Source organism: Mixophyes fleayi, chromosome 3, assembly GCF_038048845.1.
Source record: "Mixophyes fleayi isolate aMixFle1 chromosome 3, aMixFle1.hap1, whole genome shotgun sequence".
NCBI lineage: Eukaryota > Metazoa > Chordata > Amphibia > Anura > Limnodynastidae > Mixophyes > Mixophyes fleayi.
In genome coordinates, this window is record NC_134404.1 from 157,898,809 (window position 1) to 157,920,211 (window position 21,403).

At 41.7% G+C, this 21,403-nt stretch overlaps 1 protein-coding gene across 4 annotated transcripts in view; it reads right to left on the bottom strand.

Moving 5' to 3' along the window:
• FILIP1 (filamin A interacting protein 1) overlaps positions 1–21,403 on the bottom strand; it is a 157,824-nt gene that overhangs the window by 15,199 nt on the left and 121,222 nt on the right. The window lies entirely within an intron of this gene.

Genomic DNA, 21,403 nt, shown 5'->3' on the forward strand with positions numbered 1-21,403 from the left:
CTATTAATAATGTTATTTATATAAATGCAATTTCATTTCGCGGAATGCTCTGATTCAGTTAAAATATTACATTACTAAAATTATATCTATATAGTGTCTTGATAATACTTTCATTATTTTAGACCAAGTTATCTGGGACCTCAGCTTCCTTATGTGAATCCTACAGTCTACCTACTACAGTCCATGATGCCTGAACCAGTTTACAAGAATAAACATTCAATAGGACATTAATCTACTAGCATCCGCCTTTGCATCAACGGGTTGGGTACCATTACCGACATAGTGTATACCAACCAAAAAATTCTGATTTGAAGAATGTCTATAAAAAAAAAATGCAGACCTGCTATAAGTATGACACTGTAGATCAGCGACATGCTTTCACTATATACCGATTGCTGGCAATGCCGGCAGTTTGTATTGACGTCAGTTATCATAGCGAACCAGAGATTTCTTTATTTAAAGCGGCAATGTCAGCAGCCATGTATAATGTAAAAGTGTTTATCGTCTTTGGAATTTTAACTTGTAGCCTAACACTAATACTAACCATAACCCTAATGCCTAACCCTGATCGTAATCCTAAACCTAAATTTAACCTTAAAATTAGATAACAAAGTTGTCGATTACAATTGGAGTTAGGGGTTACGGTTAGTATTAGGGTTAGGGTTAGGCTACGGGTTAAAATTACAAAGACGATAAACACTTTTACATTACACGGCTGCTGGCATTGCCGCTTTAAATCCAGAAACCGGAATTGCTATGATAACTGATTTAACTACAAAGTGCCTGCATTGTCAGCACTCAGTATATGGTGGGAGCATGTCGTTGATCTACATTGTCAATCTTATAGTAAGTCTGCATTTTCTTTTTATAGGCATTCTTAAAATCGTTATTTGTTGGTATAGACTATGTCGGTATCATCAGTGTCATTATGATGACTACCACTGTGCATCAGCAGCATATGCGCCTTGTTTACAACAAGTCATAATCATCAAGTATTTGCACCTGCCCTGTAGCAGGTGCAAAAGATATACAGGTGTATATGCATGTTTCTGCAGGTCTGTATAAGCTACATTTGTTGTACTTGGCCAATGTTAGAAGCCTCCTCCCTCCCCATCCTGTCTCTCCAGCTGCTGGCATATATGTGCATGCCCACTTTCTGGGTATACACAGAGTGATTTCACACAGGATATGCTATGCAAACTGGAGTATGTCCTTTCATTATCAGCCCCTTGAAGTTTTTAGAGAAATTGTCCAGAAGCACAAATTAGCAGATTTGTATTCTTGAGAACAAGAAGTAAATGGATCCCACAGTTCCGCTTATCAAGTATTAGGTGTCCAAATAAAGATTAGATTATTTTCACAAGGTAAGATTCAATGATTTTTTTTCTCGGAATTCTGTAATGCAGCATTCTGTATGGAATGCAATGTAATAACATCACTCTGAAAATCATGCATTTTTCATGATCATTGTTTACGGTACACAACAACTGTTCAGATGAGTGGTAGTAGAAACTGAGGGACAATAGCTGCTCACCCAATCCCAATCAGTAGCAATGATCCTGATACCGCCACCATTTCCAGAACAGTTTGAACGCAGTGGGCAGTGATTCATGTTCAGACATACGTCCATTTGCTTAGCGTATCTTGCGTGAAATAGCTCTGCGCAGTCTCAGAAATGGACCTTACACCAATGAACACAACTGCTTGAAATTCATGCCCGAACACAAATGACATGACTGCTTATGACTTGAGTGGCAGAACGGGGGAGGGAAGGGGTGGACAAATGTAGGCCAGGTACTGTAAGGGCAAGCCAAGGGCGTTCTGATGCATATGTGGCAGATTCAAGTCCTGGGTTTCTCGTAAGTGCGCTTGTTTCCACCTATATCATTTGCACCAGCTACAGGGCAGGTGGAAGTGTATAGTGTTGACTGGCACTGCATTGTCTGCCACTGGATAGCACAGAACATGTGTTTTCAAGTAAGATAGGCTGTAAAAAGGCACTGTATGTATAGTATGCTTTATAAGCATCTTTATATAATTATTTAATGTAAAAAAATAAAATATATATATTTTTTTAAATCCATATTTATATTAATAATTAACAGTTACTAATTGTTTATTTATTTAATAATACAAATAATTTTTTTGTAAAACATTCTGATGTGACCTTGCACATATGTGCGTATACTGCAGTCCTTTCTCTCTGTAAATATGGCAAGTACTGTGTTGGCAGAGCATACGCTTACATTTGAATACGGTCAGAACTACACTTCCGTTCTCTTTTTTAAAATGCAAATCAGACAGAGTGTGAGTAAATTCTGACTATACATTCATCTGTTTATGTATAATATAAAGGAAAATTAATTGTTTACACCAGTAATAGGCAACCTGATACACTTCAGTGGCCGCACTGGTGGCCCTCTAACCTTCAAAAGGACCACACATTTCCCTTAAACTCAGTAATAACTTAAAACAATACATTTAATCAAAGAGACACCTATCTGCACTAAAATATCAACAGCACTTTAAGCAAGTGTTACAAGCTATAATAAACACATCTGACAAAAAAGCAGAAAAGGGGGGCCACAGGAGAAGGTTTAGAGGGCTGTCTGTTGCCCATCAGTGGTTTACACAGTCATGTATGTTTGCCAATTTGTAAGCTGCGTACAAAGTTGCAATTGAGCTGCAACAATTTGCAACATTGGGTCATCCCAGGTAGATTAAATAACAGTGCAACAACAGCACCCCATTAAACAGACTCCAGTGAGAGAATAAACCAGATTGTATTTTTTTTTTAGTGAAACTGCAAAAGATTATTGGTAAACTGTAAGAACATGTATTGTGTCCTAATACTCCTCAAGCAGCATATGGAAATGAGCTATACTATGGGTCATTTTTATATTATTTAAATTGTATCCTGCTATTTGTTATGGATAAATGAATTAATCTTCTACATGGTAGTGATCCACATAAATCACATAAGAAAACAGCACATACAAATTATGTCCAATTTAGCTCATCCCTTTCAGTAATATGCAACAGCTGAGAGAAATCATACTTCTATTCCCTGCATTATATTAGCAATGTTGAACAAGTATGTTGTTGCTTAGATTTTAAAATCAAACCAAACATAATAAACTGGTAATATAAATCCAGAAAACACAAAACAAATTAAACAAATGACAAACAGTTTAAAATTTACATATAGGAAAATGATACAATTGAATGTTTTATACATTTGTATAGTCTTCCTATGGTACAAAATTGGTTTAAGGTATAATGTTATAGATTTCTAAGAAAGTGAGAAGCAAAAAGAGATCCAGCGATTAATTCCAACTACTGCGAGTCTTCTGTTCTTACAGCCACAAGCACATCTTGCTGTGATCACACGCAAAACAAAGTTATCTAGAATGGACTTTGTGGACAAAAGAGCTCATTCAAGTCCACAAGCATCGTGTTTTATATTGCACCAGACTTTGACTTTTCTTACCTTTGCAATCATCCAGCAGATAGTTTACAAAACATGCCAACTCTCCACGGAAACCTAAACAAGACGTTTTCTGGCTCCTGTTGTCCAGGGAAATTGCCATCACATTCCAACCATGTCATTAGGACAATAAAAGGTGATTGCTGTGCATGTGAGCTGGGACCACTGACTAATGATGTCATCCCTTCTTACATGCTTCATTATTGTGCAGATTCACTTCGCTCATTCTGGAGGGGTGGAGCACCAAAACCCCCAAACAAAACAAATACTTTCTTTTCTCTGAAAACTTCTCTAAAGCCCATTTCTACTGTGATTCGCATTTCAATAAAATCTTAAGTGCACGTAGTTAAATTTCTGTTATTAAAGAAAATATACCTTGTTATTTTCTCGGGTTCTTTGTTTCTTATCTATTTCACATGGACTAATGAGTCAAGTGTCCACTTAAACATTGCAGGTCGAAAGTGTTCTGTGTTTAATAGAAGGTGCAGGCAGACAACATAATCAAGATCCTTATATCTCATGTACAGCAGTGTTTTGCTAACACAAATATTTCCAGTTTTAATATTTGTAGCAAATTTATTGTAGGCAGTGTAATAAATAATCTTTACACACTCTGCACGTTTCCACTGTACTAAGATTTGTCATGCAAATCCCAGTAGAAGCTTATCCCCACTTGAAAGTGGGGGAGGAGAAACGATAATAAAATAGAGGAGAAAATTGAAGTTACTTTGTGCTCTCTTTTGGCTAAATTATGAGCTAATGATCTTCCACATGGCTCTCATGTATGTGTGCTGACTTTTGGAAAAATGAAACCAGTCTATGGTTATTGGTGTCTAGGAGCACATGGCTCAATGCAGTAAGCTATCAGCCTGCAAATCAAAGCTTTGTTTCCTCCAGCGTTCACAAAGAAGCGATGTTAACAGAAGGCCATTTGAATGGAAGAAAAGCATAGCCTGGCAGCTAGGGGAGCATCATTATCCCTTGTGCGTCCCCTCGATCACATAGCAAGCCAATAGGAGGCAAGCTCTCAGCCTTGCAGAAAGCATGATGCATCACAATCAGATGCAGCCTCTGGCAGAGAAAGGGTTAATGCCAAAGTAAACTTGCAGGTTCCATTCAGATGATGTAGTGGAAGCAGTCATTGAAGAAGATTGCCTTAAAGCAATAAGAAAACATTCACTTTAGGATTTTGGTGATCTGCCAGCCATGGAAAATTAACCTCTTCAGTACCAAACAGAAATGTCACTTCTAGAAGATGGTCTCATAAGACAATCAAAACTTACAGGCTACTAGAAATTAAGCATACACAAAGGAAACAGGAAAAGTATGTTATATACAAATAATGAATGCATTTATATCCATGACTAATTTGTTTATATTAGTATATTGGCTTTTTTAAAAAAAAAATTGCATATTTTCCAAATACACTTACAAAAGATACATCAATCAAAGGCTGGGTGATTTGAAAAGAGCCTCCAGGGGATAAGATCTGACCCACACGCAATCAAATGAAGAGATACAGAATCATATTGTAAACTTTGGTAGGCACTAGGAAACCATCATGTTTGACCAGACAATGTACATGCAAGGATACATTAGTAGAGTACTCAACTACTTGTTTTCAAAATAATGATTTAGTAGAACGCCTAAGAAGAGCTCATGTGGACAAGGCAGTAGAGTTATAGAATGATTACCATATATTTTGTTTGATTTAACAAACTGTTCATAGGAATTTGGTTGATTCTGTGTCTGAAACATTATGCAGTTAATTTGTTTTATAGTACTGTCTTTTCTTGGAAGTCTTAGATGAAATACCACATGACGTTATTTATAGATAATCCCACTAGAGAGTACAAGAGTTGACAGTTTTGAATCACATCCAGTTCTTCTGAGATACATTTGGAACCCAACCAGAAATGGCAAATGTCACTTCAAATCAGACTGAGAACACTTACTCCAAGAGCTTGTAGGGCTATTAGTTATTATGTATTTTTACATGTTTTGAATAAGGCATAAAAAATTCTCCAGGGTACGTCTGCTGCCATAAGGCCAAGTATGGAGAGCTCTTTCTTGGTCATTGGTTTTGATTTTTTTTGCCATTGCTTTTCCCATTGGGTGCCTGTGAGAAGTCCTGAGGGAAGACTTCATTGGTCTCCTATGTACTTTAAAGACTGGACGCTTTCCAATGTATACAGCATAATGGAATTCTTGAGAAAATACAAGATATCCCCAGCAATCTTCACGGTGAGCTAAAGTGGAATTAAGCCCCAAAAGTAAAAGTCTGTACATGTGACATAATATGTAATATATAATTGTGGTTTTCGTGCCTCCATCAGAAGATTATATTGCAGCCACCAGAACTCTTACAAGCAAAAACTGGTGGTCACATTTGAGAAGCGCTGCATGATCTGGACACTAAAGAGACCAACCTACACTGCCATATGCACCAATTCCGGCTGCCTCTCTGTTGAACTCCAGCTGCAAATCAGAGGTTAGTGAACTTGGAATAGCTGTTGGATTTTACAGCAGGAGAGGCTGCCAGCATTGCAACCAATGACTGTGTGGATTATGTGGAAACTGGCAGACACGAAAACCTTTTCAATGGGTAGCACGATGGCTAAGTGTTTAGCACTTCTGCCTCACAGCAGTGGGGTCAAGAGTTCAATTACCCACCACGGCCTTATCTGTGAGGAGTTTGTATGTTCTCCCCGTGTTTGCGTGGGTTTCCTCTCGGTGCTCTGGTTTCCTCCTACACTCCAAAAACATACTGGTAGGTTAATTGGCTGCTATCAAATTGACCCTAGTCTCTCTCTATGGGGTCTATTTATGACCCTTCGTTTTTTTCTGTAGAAACTTTTCAATCCTCATCGCATAGATGCGGATTGAAAAGTTTCTCATATGTATTAAAAATCAACACAGGAACAGCCGTTCCGAAAAACGGCTGCTCCTGTGAATTCTTACACTTACCTAACACTGTATTCTTCTCTTTTCCTCCCTCTGCGGTGCCGATCGTCCCTCTTTCAATCCCTGTGCGCATGCGCCGACTGGTAAACTCGGGCATGCGCACAGCGATCCGTGTCTGCAGGAGCCTGAAGCATGTGATGGAGGGATCATGTGATCCCTCCACACATGCGCTGTGCAGCTCTGCTCGTCAGAGCAGCGCTGTTTTCAGTGTAAAGTTTCATTTATGTTAATGTACGCCAGCTTCAGACGGCGTACATTAACAAGTAAAAAAAAAGAAATATTTCACCTGCCAGTTTTTAATACATAGCGTTACTGAGCACTCCCCATACATTGTTATGGGGAGTGCTCAGAAAAACGCTAATGGGTGCAAAGCAGCAGATATCGTAATACATAGGGATTTTAACGGTAAAGCCCCGAAAACAACGTTTTCGGGGCTTTACAAGGGGGAAAAACTTTAATAAATAGACCCCTATGTCTGTCTGTATTTGTGTGTTAGAAAATTTAGACTGTAAGCTCCAATGGGGCAGGGACTGATGTGAGTGAGTTCTCTGTACAGCGCTGCGGAATTAGTGGCACTATATAAATAAATGGTGATGATGATGAATAGAAACAAGAGCTGGGGTGGGTAATCCTGGGGTTATCTGTTGCAGTATTGTAGACATCTAAAATGGGGTATGTTTGCTAGTCAAATTGTGCAGCATTGTGCACATAGGTTACAAGGGAATGCTTCGCTCCACCAAAGGGGGCATGTCCTGCTCCTTCCAAGGGTCACGTCTAACTCCACCCATGGACGTATCGAGTACCGCCCAGGGCAATGTCTAGCACCACCGGCCTTTCTCCCACTTTCTTTCTCCCCCTCACCCATAGACCCTTTCACCCCCCTCCTTCCTTTTGTCTCTGTTCACTGTTTTTTGCTTTCCCCCTTTCTTTCTTATCCCCTTTCTCTCTCCTGCCTCCATCCACCTCCACCTGATCAACCCCCACCATTTTTTCTGGCCTCCTTCCTCACGCCACCTCTATTCTCTCTATCTCTCGTCCTCCCTCTTCCTCATTTGTCCCTGACTCTCACACTGTAGAGAAGAATAAGTAATGGCTGCATTCTTTGCTGGAGCGCAGAGAACATTCTGTTGTAGCACATCTCCTAAGAAGGAGGGAGGTGTGCTAGAAGAAAATGGCCACCACTCTCCAGCAGGAGTAGGTGTGCTATAAGGAAATGGCTGCTACTCTCTAGCAGGAGGAGGTGTGCTATAAGGAAATGGCTGCTGCTCTCTAGCAGGAGGAGGTGTGCTATAAGGAAATGGCTGCTGCTCTCTAGCAGGAGGATGTGTGCTATAAGGAAATGGCTGCTGCTCTCCAGCAGGAGGAGGTGTGCTATAAGGAAATGGCCACCACTCTCCAGCAGGAGGAGGAGGTGTGCTATAAGGAAATGGCTGCTGCTCTCTAGCAGGAGGAGGTGTGCTATAAGGAAATGGCTGCTGCTCTCTAGCAGGAGGAGGTGTGGTATAAGAAAATGGCTGCTGCTCTCTAGCAGGAGGAGGTGTGGTATAAGGAAATGGCTGCTGCTCTCCAGCAGGAGGAGGTGTGGTATAAGAAAATGGCTGCTGCTCTCTAGCAGGAGGAGGTGTGCTATAAGGAAATGGCTGCTGCTCTCTAGCAGGAGGAGGTGTGCTATAAGGAAATGGCTGCTGCTCTCCAGCAGGAGGAGGTGTGCTATAAGGAAATGGCTGCTGCTCTCTAGCAGGAGGAGGTGTGGTATAAGAAAATGGCTGCTGCTCTCTAGCAGGAGGAGGTGTGGTATAAGAAAATGGCTGCTGCTCTCTAGCAGGAGGAGGTGTGGTATAAGAAAATGGCTGCTGCTCTCTAGCAGGAGGAGGTGTGCTATAAGGAAATGGCTGCTGCTCTTTAGCAGGAGGAGGTGTGCTATAAGGAAATGGCTGCTGCTCTCCAGCAGGAGGAGGTGTGCTATAAGGAAATGGCTGCTGCTCTCTAGCAGGAGGAGGTGTGCTATAAGGAAATGGCTGCTGCTCTCCAGCAGGAGGAGGTGTGCTATAAGGAAATGGCTGCTGCTCTCTAGCAGGAGGAGGTGTGCTATAAGGAAATGGCCACCACTCTCCAGCAGGAGGAGGTGTGCTATAAGGAAATGGCTGCTGCTCTCTAGCAGGAGGAGGTGTGCTATAAGGAAATGGCTGCTGCTCTCTAGCAGGAGGAGGTGTGCTATAAGGAAATGGCTGCTGCTCTCCAGCAGGAGGAGGTGTGCTATAAGGAAATGGCTGCTGCTCTCCAGCAGGAGAAGGTGTGCTATAAGGAAATGGCTGCTGCTCTCTAGCAGGAGGAGGTGTGCTATAAGGAAATGGCTGCTGCTCTCCAGCAGGAGGAGGTGTGCTATAAGGAAATGGCTGCTGCTCTCCAGCAGGAGGAGGAGGTGTGCTATAAGGAAATGGCTGCTGCTCTCTAGCAGGAGGAGGTGTGGTATAAGAAAATGGCTGCTGCTCTCTAGCAGGAGGAGGTGTGGTATAAGGAAATGGCTGCTGCTCTCTAGCAGGAGGAGGTGTGCTATAAGGAAATGGCTGCTGCTCTCCAGCAGGAGGAGGTGTGCTATAAGGAAATGGCTGCTGCTCTCTAGCAGGAGGAGGTATGCTATAAGGAAATGGCTGCTGCTCTCCAGCAGGAGGAGGTGTGCTATAAGGAAATGGCTGCTGCTCTCTAGCAGGAGGAGGTGTGCTATAAGGAAATGGCTGCTGCTCTCCAGCAGGAGGAGGTGTGCTATAAGGAAATGGCTGCTGCTCTCTAGCAGGAGGAGGTGTGCTATAAGGAAATGGCCACCACTCTCCAGCAGGAGGAGGAGGAGGTGTGCTATAAGGAAATGGCTGCTGCTCTCTAGCAGGAGGAGGTGTGGTATAAGAAAATGGCTGCTGCTCTCTAGCAGGAGGAGGTGTGGTATAAGGAAATGGCTGCTGCTCTCCAGCAGGAGGAGGTGTGGTATAAGGAAATGGCTGCTGCTCTCTAGCAGGAGGAGGTGTGGTATAAGAAAATGGCTGCTGCTCTCTAGCAGGAGGAGGTGTGCTATAAGGAAATGGCTGCTGCTCTCCAGCAGGAGGAGCTGTGGTATAAGAAAATGGCTGCTGCTCTCTAGCAGGAGGAGGTGTGGTATAAGGAAATGGCTGCTGCTCTCTAGCAGGAGGAGGTGTGGTATAAGAAAATGGCTGCTGCTCTCTAGCAGGAGGAGGTGTGGTATAAGGAAATGGCTGCTGCTCTCCAGCAGGAGGAGGTGTGCTATAAGGAAATGGCTGCTGCTCTCCAGCAGGAGGAGGTGTGCTATAAGGAAATGGCTGCTGCTCTCCAGCAGGAGGAGGTGTGCTATAAGGAAATGGCTGCTGCTCTCTAGCAGGAGGAGGTGTGCTATAAGGAAATGGCCACCATTCTCCATCAGGAGGAGGAGGTGTGCTATAAGGAAATGGCTGCTGCTCTCCAGCAGGAGGAGGAGGTGTGCTATAAGGAAATGGCTGCTGCTCTCTAGCAGGAGGAGGTGTGGTATAAGAAAATGGCTGCTGCTCTCTAGCAGGAGGAGGTGTGGTATAAGGAAATGGCTGCTGCTCTCTAGCAGGAGGAGGTGTGCTATAAGGAAATGGCTGCTGCTCTCCAGCAGGAGGAGGTGTGCTATAAGGAAATGGCTGCTGCTCTCTAGCAAGAGGAGGTGTGCTATAAGGAAATGGCTGCTGCTCTCCAGCAGGAGGAGGTGTGCTATAAGGAAATGGCTGCTGCTCTCTAACAGGAGGAGGTGTGCTATAAGGAAATGGCCACCACTCTCCAGCAGGAGGAGGTGTGCTATAAGGAAATGGCTGCTGCTCTCTAGCAGGAGGAGGTGTGCTATAAGGAAATGGCTGCTGCTCTCTAGCAGGAGGAGGTGTGCTATAAGGAAATGGCCACCACTCTCCAGCAGGAGGAGGAGGTGTGCTATAAGGAAATGGCTGCTGCTCTCTAGCAGGAGGAGGTGTGCTATAAGGAAATGGCTGCTGCTCTCCAGCAGGAGGAGGTGTGCTATAAGGAAATGGCCACCACTCTCCAGCAGGAGGAGGAGGCAGGGGCCTTCTTAACAACATTATGGGCCCCCTGGCAAAGCAGTGCACCGGGGCCCCTAGATATAGATATAGATATATAGATGTATACAGATACAGATATAGATATAGATATATAGAGATAGAGATAGATAGATGTACTTGCTCAGTGACCCTTGTAGGTTTTTTTTGCAGGTTTTTTTCTTTTGCAGGATTATTTATTCTCATTAAGAGCCGTGCCTATGGGGCCCCCTTGCCTGTGGGGCCCCCGGGCAGCTGCCCATCGTGCCCAATGGAAAAGATGGCCCTGGGAGGAGGTGTGCTATAAGGAAATGGCCACCACTCTCCAGCGGGAGGAGGAGGAGGTGTGCTTTAAGGAAATGGCTGCTGCTCTCCAGCACACTCCTCAATGTTTCCTCCGTGGTTGCTACGCCCACGGCTTCTCTTGCCCGGCTTTAGGGAGATTACCAGACTCTCTTTTGAGTCAACGAGATTCCCCACTATTTCGGGGGTCTCACGGACATTCTGGGAGAGTGTGCAAGTATGAACCTGCATGTACACATTGTAACTATGCTGGCACTCAATAATACAAGTAAAAGGCAGAGCAGATATATCATATGTAAGGGCAATACACCCCCTTCTGGCACTAGATACCGCACTTGTACTGTTATTCCCCACAAGATTTAGTTATTGGTTGATCTCTGCATTAGGGCTGCAGAAATAGACAGGGTAAATGGAGTAGGTCAAGCAGGGCCAAAACTAGGGCTGTGTGAGAGAGGCGAGTGTCCAGGGCGCAATGCTGAAGGTGGGCGCAGTTATTAATATTTTATGTTATTCTGAATTTGTTAAAATTGAAGGCTAGGGGGGCGTCAGTTTTCATTCTCGCCCCAGGCACGAAAATTTTAAGTTCCAGCTCTGCGGGAGGAGGGGAACAATGCTTCATCTCCCTCTACTATAGCTGCGTCTCTCATTCTGTCAGTCACCACAGTACATTAATTGGGAGAATGAGCTCTGCATTCCTTCTTGTCATTAATTAGTGCAGGGCACAGATAATGACTAGAGTGCCAGGTGAGTGGAAAGCAAGTGTGGGGCAATAATCATCAGTAATTAACAAATGCATGTAAATAGTGTCAGGTACTAAAATGAAGTGGATAAAGTGTATGAAAGCTTAGGGGTCTATCTAACATTAATGGGAAAATGCAACAGTACATAAATACACCGCTACTATTTACTATGCCGGTACTGCTCTTGGAGATACACCATGGACCCCCCTCTTCAACTAAGTGTTTTCCCCCCTTACCGGCAGCCTAATACTACCAGCATATGGAGCACGTGCTCTGTGCATGCGAAGGATCCAGCGAAACCAGAGAGGCTTCAGCTGGATACCACTAAAAATACCAGTTACGCCATCCTGAGGCGGCATTACTTTACTGCAAAGCTTTTCACAGCTTAAATCTACGGCTGACCAATCTCTGATTTCTGCGGTGATAGCCCTTTTTTAAACAACAAAAAGTGTGAAAGAGCCTTTTGCTGGAGTTTACGCCGTTCTTCACCGCTTCGTAAATAAAACCCTAAGGGTGGTGTTATTGGAGAGTTTTTCACTCAGCAGAAAACAACATGGAATGAAACTCTTCAAGATTTCAGAGCGTTTTTCCCACTTTTGAGGCAAAAAATATCTGCCTGAAAAGCTTACTAAGCCTCCAAACTGTTTTTCAGCAGCTGTTTCAGTTCCTTGTGTGACAGGTGTCGGGGTAATCACATACTTCTATGAAGTGCTTCTTTCTTTTAGCCGATATCCTACTGATCAGAAATGCTGCTTGCAGCTTTTTAGCAGCTGTCAGGGTAGAAACTCTGCCCATGTCACACCTTCTAAGCTAAATTCATTCATTTAAATAGAACAGCAATTTATTTTTTTGTTTAAAAAAAACACTGCTTTTCCTGGATACTTTACAGAAAGCAGCAAAAAAGCTCTTTTGCAACACCACCATGTGCATCAGTATAATGGTGTTATCACTACACAAATTATGTGGTTGCAAGAGTTACTACACAATTTGCAAAACGTAATCAGTCTTCCACCTGACAGGCAGTTACCTATAACCCAATCTGGCTGATAAAGGACCATCTAATGTCTTCCCGAAATAGTGCAACTGCTTTGTTTAAGGTGCATCGCTACAGAAACATCATTTTACCTGCATTCCTCCAGTCCTAGATAATACATTAGTAAATCTGACCTGTGATGTTTCCAGAATTGATTTATTGTCACCTACAGATAGGTACCCACCCCATAGGACCAATTTCTTTTAGGCCTAGCTACTGTTGGTCTGTCCTTTCTCCAGTCTGTGTTATCCTGCACTGAGTGAGCTGTAAGTAGTTGCAGTTCTGATATTAAATCATGAGATTGGTTGGAGGCTCATAGTACTGAATAAAAATGATGAGAGCAGCTCAAATCGATAAAAGGAAGCAGTGGTATCTTGGGTCTGCTGCCAAAGTGAGGGACCATGTTTCACCTAAGTTATATTTAGCAATAGAAACAGGATATCAATTCCATTAATACATTCCTAGTTATATTAAAAATCTTGAGATTCAGTACATTCCTGTTTAGGATAAAGGTTTAGTGAAAGTGTGTTTTGTACTGGTCAAATGAAATGCTGGGACTTATTGTTTCAAATTACATTACATGAAAATCTAAATGATTCTTTATTAAAACATAACTTTGTTCTGGAATAAAAGCCTTGTAGCTGGCTTCTGAAGACGGGTATAGACAAAAAAAAATTGTTTTTGCAGTTGGTACACACATTGCACATTCACATGGCCTAAACACTAAAACTGAGCAAAACAATCTTGGGCTGGTTACAGCTAATGAGTGGAGGACAAACAGTGTGGGAACCTACCACAGCCTGGTGAGCACGGGTCTGAATCCCCTAGGCCCTAGGGGAATTGGGTCCACATAGTATATTATTAGTAAACAGCCATACACTATACAAAAATACATTGGGCCTGATTCATTAAGGAAAGTAAGGCAAAGAAATGAGTAAGTTTTCTCCTGGAGAAAACCAAGTTACAGTGAAAGGGGTGTAAATTAGTTTATTATTTTGCAAGTAAGGAAAATACTGTCTGTTTTTTCATCTAGCACACAAATACACTGAAATTTAAAGTTGATCTAGGACATGCCCTATAAATCTGTCCCAACATTTTAAATTTACCTCCCCCTCCAATGTAACATGGTTTTGCCCTGGTGCAAAGTTACTCCTTTTTTATGCTTTGGTCTCCTTAATGACTCAGGCCCCTAGTGCGTATTGTGAATAAGATCCAGAGCAAATACTCAGAGACTAAATTATAGATACATGGATTACAATCCAGCTGCCTCCTATTTAATATAATATGTGTTTTATTCATATGTAAATAAGGTTTGGATTCATATTGTTATTTAGCAGAATCTTTTGTAATAGGGTTCCATAATATGCTTGTCTATTTCAATGACTGTCCACATAAAACGCAGATAGCTTCTTAGTAGGGGAATTCTGAAATGTTTCGAAAGTTAGCAAGCTGTGGAAGAGTTAGAACTCGGTTTTGTTCTGTTTCTTTCTCTAAAAGGAAGCTTGAAAGGCTCAAATAACAAACACAGAACAAGCCTTAAGCCTGCTTACATCAATTATACAATTTTTCTTTAAAGTAACTGTGTCCTTTATTGCTTGCAGATCAGTTTCCTTTGCAGGTGATGCAGTTTCAAACATTACATCACTGGAAGAGCAGCCAGAAGTATCTTGGTGCCAGGATGACTAAAGACAGAAGAATGTTTTATCACAGCTAAGCCAATATGTAGTTTGCTGAGGGGAGGTTATAAGGGACAGTAGAAGGGGATTACAGGAAGATTTTGAAAGCCTCATCCAAGAGAACATGATTGATTAAGTATTTAAGGTTAAAGTCCCGCTGCCTTTCATAATCACAAAGTTTACCACGTACTGTGCACTTTATTGCTAATGATAAGATTGCTAACATCATCATCATCACCATTTATTTATATAGCAGAAATGCTTTGTCTCGTACTTTTTTTGGATTACATTATCATTGGCACTTGGGAATAAGAAATACTTTATCAATAAAAACAAATAATATCTGCTCAGTGAGTGATCACTACATGCTTATAATAACATAAAGTATGATAAAACTCAAATTAGACCACACTTCTATTCTTTCATGAATAGAGCTACTGTACCACCACAGTTTTGCATATATTTGCCCAATTTGGAAATAAAGCATTACATGGTGCCAAAACTCTAGGCACCAGGGTAGGTATGTCTATAGTATTCTAGAGTACATGGTTAAGTTGTTAGCACTTCTGCCTCACAGTGCTGGGGTCATGAGTTCAATTCCTGACCATGGCTTTATCTGTGAGGAGTTTGTATGTTCTCCCCATGTTTGCATTGGTTTCCTCCAGGTGCTCCAGTTTCCTCCCACACTCCAAAAACATACTGGTAGGTTAATTGGCTCCTATCAAAATTGACCCTAGTCTGTCTGTCTCTGTCTGTGTGTATGTTAGGGAATTTAGACTGTAAGCTCCAATGGGGCAGGGACTGATGTGAATGTGTTCTCTGTACAGCGCTGCGGAATCAGTGGCGCTATATAAATAAATAGTGATGATGATGATGATGATGATGAATAGGTGATACTTGGTTTTAAATATTATGTTTAATAGCAGATTATCAAACATAGTAAAATTTCAGTGAGGTCTTTTTAAACCTTCTGATAATTGATGGTAAACAGTAAAATGATGCACTTATTTTCTGGATACAGACTCTATGCTATACTACACCAATGCATGTGTCAGGTGTTTGCAGATTATAGGTGAGTTGCGTCTGTGTGGATCAGCTACATTGGCTTGTAAGGATTGGCCACCCAATTGAAAGCATCCACAGCCTGTCTTATTCTTCCCTACAGCGGTGGTGTCTTGGCACATTAGTGTTGATGGGTTTTGCCACCTGACTGTAACGACCCTGGTAAGATTTAGATGTCACTGTTACTCCCCACGCTATCCCCTATACATCTACCCGCTCTCAGAGAATAGTACCAGAGTAGTGCCCTGAGTTTAGGCTGGAGGTATACACTCCAGTGCTGCTCCTGCAAGTGCAGTTACTTAAACAGAGTATATAAATCTGCATTCATGACCGCTCATAGGAAAAATCTTATGCTCCATAATAATCACCTTTAAGGTGATCATTTTCCTTTCAGTTAGTTTCATAACAGGGTGTTGCTTGCTTGAAAGGCCAAATTTATACAGTGCACTGAAAGCTGTAAAACAGGCTTGTACGATTCTCCTGAAATACAATTAACATTAATGCAATCAGAAATCTAACTTCAATATTGCAATTGGCCACAGTTTTAAAAACTATTTATTTTCATTATTTTCAAACAAAAAACAAAACATTTACAAACAATGTTAACAATTCATTTTGATCTCGGGACAGTAATTATCACCCTTTATCTGATTTGAAAATGTAACTAAAATATTTCCCAATCCTAATGTTTTAATTTTTCACACGTCTGAAAGCAAAATTCAAATAATTCTGTATATAATAGAGACCTATGGCAGCGTTAGACCTAAAAGAGGTAAAGTGAGGGATACAACAAGATGTATGGGGCAGCACAGTGGCCAAGTGGTTAGCACTTCTGCCTCACAGCACTGGGGTCATGAGTTAAATTCCCAGCCATGGCCTTCTCTGTGAGGAGTTTGTGTGGGTTTCCTCCGGGTGCTCCGGTTTCCTCCCACACTCCAAAAAAATACTGGTAGGTTAATTGGCCGCTTACAAAACTGACCCTAGTCTGTCTGTGTTGAAATAGAAAGAATTTAAAATAAAACACACCGGTTTCAAACTATTTTCTAATTAAATAGTGTTGCTCAATCTGTGTGAAGCTGAATGAAAACGCCTATAAGCTTCTTTATCGATGGTACTTGGTCCCAACCAAATTACAAAAAATCTTTCCGGACACATCAGATTCTGCAGGTTGACATCCCAATCTCTCCCAGATTTTTCCTTCTCCCACTTGGAATTCCATCCGCTACTACACATCAAACAAAAATGTTCCGCCATATAGTTTCTGCAGCGCTGTGTCAAATGTCCACTAATTGGAAACAGTCCACCGTGCCTACTTTGCAGGCAATTATCAATAGAGTCTGGCACTCATACAAAATGGAGTTTATGACATGCATACTGCGTAATACTTCTAAATCTTTTAACAAAATTTGGGCACCGTGGATGTAATTTTTTCAAGTTCAAACTCCTTTTGCCATGCGACTCCTCTACAAGACTCCACTTGGTATCCTTCCTCGACCCTTTACCGCCTTCCCTCCCTTGCCTTCCCCTTCTTTCTTTTTTTTTTTTCCCTTTCTCCTGCTTTTTCTTCTATTGGCGGTTTTGCCACACCGCCCCCCTAGTCTATTTGGTTTATCTCTCTTTGACCAACTTCTATTTTCTCTGTTTCCTCTTTCTCCTCTCCCTACAGTTAAAATTTCGTCAATATCATGATTCTGTTTTGTATGATATACACTAAATGTATAGGTCTGTGAACTTGTTTGACTTGATTGTTATGGATATCATCTTGGACTGATGCTTATTATTGACCTCTCAAAAATAAAACTTAAAAAAAATAAATTAAAAAAATAGTATGTTTTATTGTGTATGTATGCGAATAGATAATCATACAAATAATGTAGTGCTATTTGTATGATGATCTATTAATAGTGCTTGATAAATAGGTTCCCCCAACAGGGGTTAACGCCAGCAATAACCATATTAGTATTTTGCGGACCAAAACTAAGCCATTTTGCTGGCAAAAAAAAATCAGTTTTTTAAGCAAAATGGCTTTTTTCACTTTGATAAATCAGCCCCTAGGTTCAGTACTGTAATAGAACTTTATTCTATAATCTATTGCTAAACCCACCTCCACGGACGAACTGGCAAAAGCATGAAAACATACTAAACCTGGTGTACAGCACCGCGCGACAGCTGTATAGTCTATCACTGGCGAAATGGAACTGCTGCGCATGCACAGCCGCAGCAGCTCCTCCCAGGCATAGCCAGACAGTGGAAATCGTCACTGGCATCCTGCGGCTGAACGGTGAGACCCAGTGACACTGGGCGTTCAGCTAATTATATATAAAAATATAGGATATATATTCTTTCTTTAAATATACTATATTTTTTACTTTAATTGTATTTTAAAGTTACTGGGTATTATTTTTTTATTATTATTATTATTATTAATTTTTATTGATAGGGCACCACAAAGTATCCGTAGCGCCGTACAAGGACAAACAATGGCACAGTACAAGGTGAAACAGCACAGTACAAGTAACAGTAAGCACTATAACTCTGGGGCTCAGGCACCGCTAGAAAGAGAGGGAGGGAGGGGAAAAGTGAGTACAGGCAGGTAACTTGGGCCCAAGAGGGTGGGCATGGATGACAGGTTAAGAGCCACTGATGGGAGCGGAGAGAAGCGAGAGGAGACAGAGGGCAGAGGGTTGGAGAGGAGGTGAGCTGTGTAGCTGGAGAGTGCAGTTAAAAGTGATGGAAACAGGAGGTAGGAGAGCCCTGCTCAAGGAGCGTACAATCTAAGGGGAGGGGAAGACAGACAGACACAAGGAAGAGACGGGAGTAATGGAGACGGAGTCGAGGAGGGGAAGAAGGGATGAGAAAGAGAGGAGGCCGACCAGTGGGAGTTTAGGCATGACACTGGAAGGCTTTTAAGAAAAGGTGGGTTTTTAATGTTCGTTTGAAAGGGGACAGATTAGGGGAAGTTCTGATGGAGCGGGGGAACTGTTCCAATGGAGGGGAGCGTCGCGGGAGAAGTCTTGGATGCGTGCGTGAGAGGAGGTAATCAGAGGGGAAGAGAGGCGGCGATCGTTGGACGATCGCAGTGGGCGGGAGGGAGTGTGAATAGAGATAAGGTTAGAGATGTAGGGAGCAGTGGAGTTGGCGAGGGCCTTGTAAGTCAGAGTGAGAAGCTTAAAAAGGATTCTGTAGGGGAAGGGGAGCCAGTGAAGAGCCTGGTAGAGTGGGGAGACATAGGTGGAATGACGAGAGAAGAAAATAAGCCTAGCAGCAGCGTTAAGTACAGATCTAAGAGAAGCGAGATGAGAGAGGGGGAGGCCGATAAGGAGAAGGTTGCAGTAGTCCAAGCGGGAGATAATCAGAGAGTGATTATGTAGAATAAAAATATAAACTGGGGCATATGGATGTGAGAAAAGTGGGACACTCCCTCTTTCAGTTGACTTTCAGTTTATATATAGGGTACTATATAAACTGAAAGTCAGCTAGATGGCATAGGATTGTTTTTTTCAGTTGAAGCAGCAAAAATGTTATAGGATCCGACATTTTATATTCTATATCCTATAACATATTTGCTGCATTATATATATTGCATATATCTATGTAATATAATCAAAAACTGGTGTCACAGTATCAATGGTTTTTGTTGTTTATTTTTTTTATTGATCATATTTTAAATGTGAGTTATCATTGCTAGCTTTAATGTGCGTTATCAAAATTCTTTTTAATGTGGGTTATCAATTATATTCTTAATGTGCGTTATCAGTGCTATTTTGATGTGCGGTATCATTGCTAGTTTTAATTTGCAGTATCAGTGCTAGTTATAATGTGCGGTATCAATGCTAGTTTTAATGTGCAGTATCAATGCTAGTTTTAATGTGCAATATCAATGCTAGTTTTAATGTGCGGTATCAATGTTAGTTTGATGTGCGGTATCAGTGCTAGTTATAATGTGCAGTATCAGTGCTAGTTATAATGTGCAGTGTTAATGCTAGTTTTAATGTGCGGTATCAATGCTAGTTTTAATGTGTGGTATCAATGCTAGTTTTGATGTGCGGTATCAATGGTATTTTGAAAAACAATTTGACTAGACTAAAAAAGTGTATGTTGAAGGCTTATTGTGGAACTTTTTTTTTTGGATTAGTCCTGAATTCAAGCATTTGGAACCCCCCCTTCCTTAAAAATCCTGTGTTTGCCCCTGCCTAGACACACTTGACTTTCCCTCTGGGCCCCTGTGCAAAGTGTTTGTGGATATATATATATATATATATATATATATATATATATATATATATATATATATATATATATATATATATATATATGGGACGCTACTTATGGGCCAGTGCTATGTGCTTGCCCCCTGGGCTACAGTCTGCCAGCCAGCCCCTGAATTCACAGGAGCTTTGGCAATAAATTTGCTTATGTACAAATTCATATTCTATCAACTTTAGTTTTCTAGAAACCAATGTTATTATAGTCCCTAAGAGACAAGACAAATTTGGCCTTTATTTTCACTCTCTTTAGTAACCTTCCACAGAGCCAGATCATTTTTGTTCCAGATTTTTTGCTATGATTTATTCTATTTTTGTGTCTACTACTAGCCAGAAACTTTTGGAAAACTCTATTAACGTTCACACCACATTTATTTTAAACAAGGCCATTGTTAGATGGACTACCCCCTATTCCTGATGCAATTCTGACTTAAAATAACTAATCAGCTTATGGTAAATGAAAAGCTGTCAAGTATATCACATGACGCATTCTCTTAATTTCTAAAAAGATTCATCTGTCTGAGATCAGTGGTTATATATGGATTCACAGAATTCTCTTTTAGTATCCATGTAAACTGTTCTCTTAAAAGGAAGTGTCCCACTTTTCTCATATCCATATGCCCCAGTTTGTATTTTTATTCTACAAGTTTCTAATGTAAAACTAATTTTTACTTTTAAATTCAATTGTCCAGTGTTTCATAGTCAGTGCTATGAATACAGATAGAGATATAGCTCCTGTAATTATATTATACCAAGTTCCTGCAATTATATTGTTACCAAGTTGACACTTAAATATACATCATACATAATTGCAAACCTTCCATGCACCCAGGAACCATACCTCTGTTTTAATTTATAGTCAGAGGGTAGGGACCTCCCTCTGTAACCCATTAGATTCCACTTAGTGGCAGCACAAACACTTTTTAAGAAAGCGCTGTCAATCCCAACCATGTTCATCAGTGCTATGAGTACGACCGATCAGTATTCTGAAGTCTGTTCATGGTGCATTCTGCTGCTGGGGAACCAGCCGGGCTCTGGAGGGTGGCGCTGAAGCGGGGACCCAGTAATAATTTAGAAATAAATGCTATCGCTCGCCCGCCCGCTCGCTCGCTATAATGCGGTGCTGCACTGTAGCAGCACCGCATTTTAAAATTTACCCGGCGCCTGGCAGCGTCGTGACGTCACGACGTACGACGCTGCCAGTGTAGAGGAGCCGACAGAGAAAGAAGACAGAAGCGAGGAAGAAGAGAAAGGAAGGAAAATGAAGAAGTTAAGGTGAGTACAGGAAAGAGGAGGCTACAGATAACAGGAGGGGACGGGGGACGGATGCTATACATAGGGGAGAGAACGGAGGCTACAGAAAGAGGGGGGAATGAAAGCTACAGTAAGGAGGGAGAATGGAGGCTATACAAAGGGGGGGAATGGAGGCTATACATAGGAGGGAGAACGGAGGCTACAGAAAAAGGGGGGAATGGAAGCTACAGTAAGGAGGGAGAATGGAGGCTATACAAAGGGGGGAGAATGAAGGCTATACAAAGGGGAAGAATGGTGGCTACAGAAAAAGGGGGGAATGGAAGCTACAGTAAGGAGGGAGAATGGAGGCTATACAAAGGGGGGAGAATGGAGGCTATACAAAGGGGAAGAATGGTGGCTACAGAAAGAGGGGGTAATGGAAGCTACAGTAAGGAGGGAGAATGGAGGCTATACAAAGGGGGGAGAATGGAGGCTAAGCTTTGCCTAGGGTGCCGGGCAGCCTTGCACCGGCCCTGTGGTGAACATAGCACTGGGCAATGTACA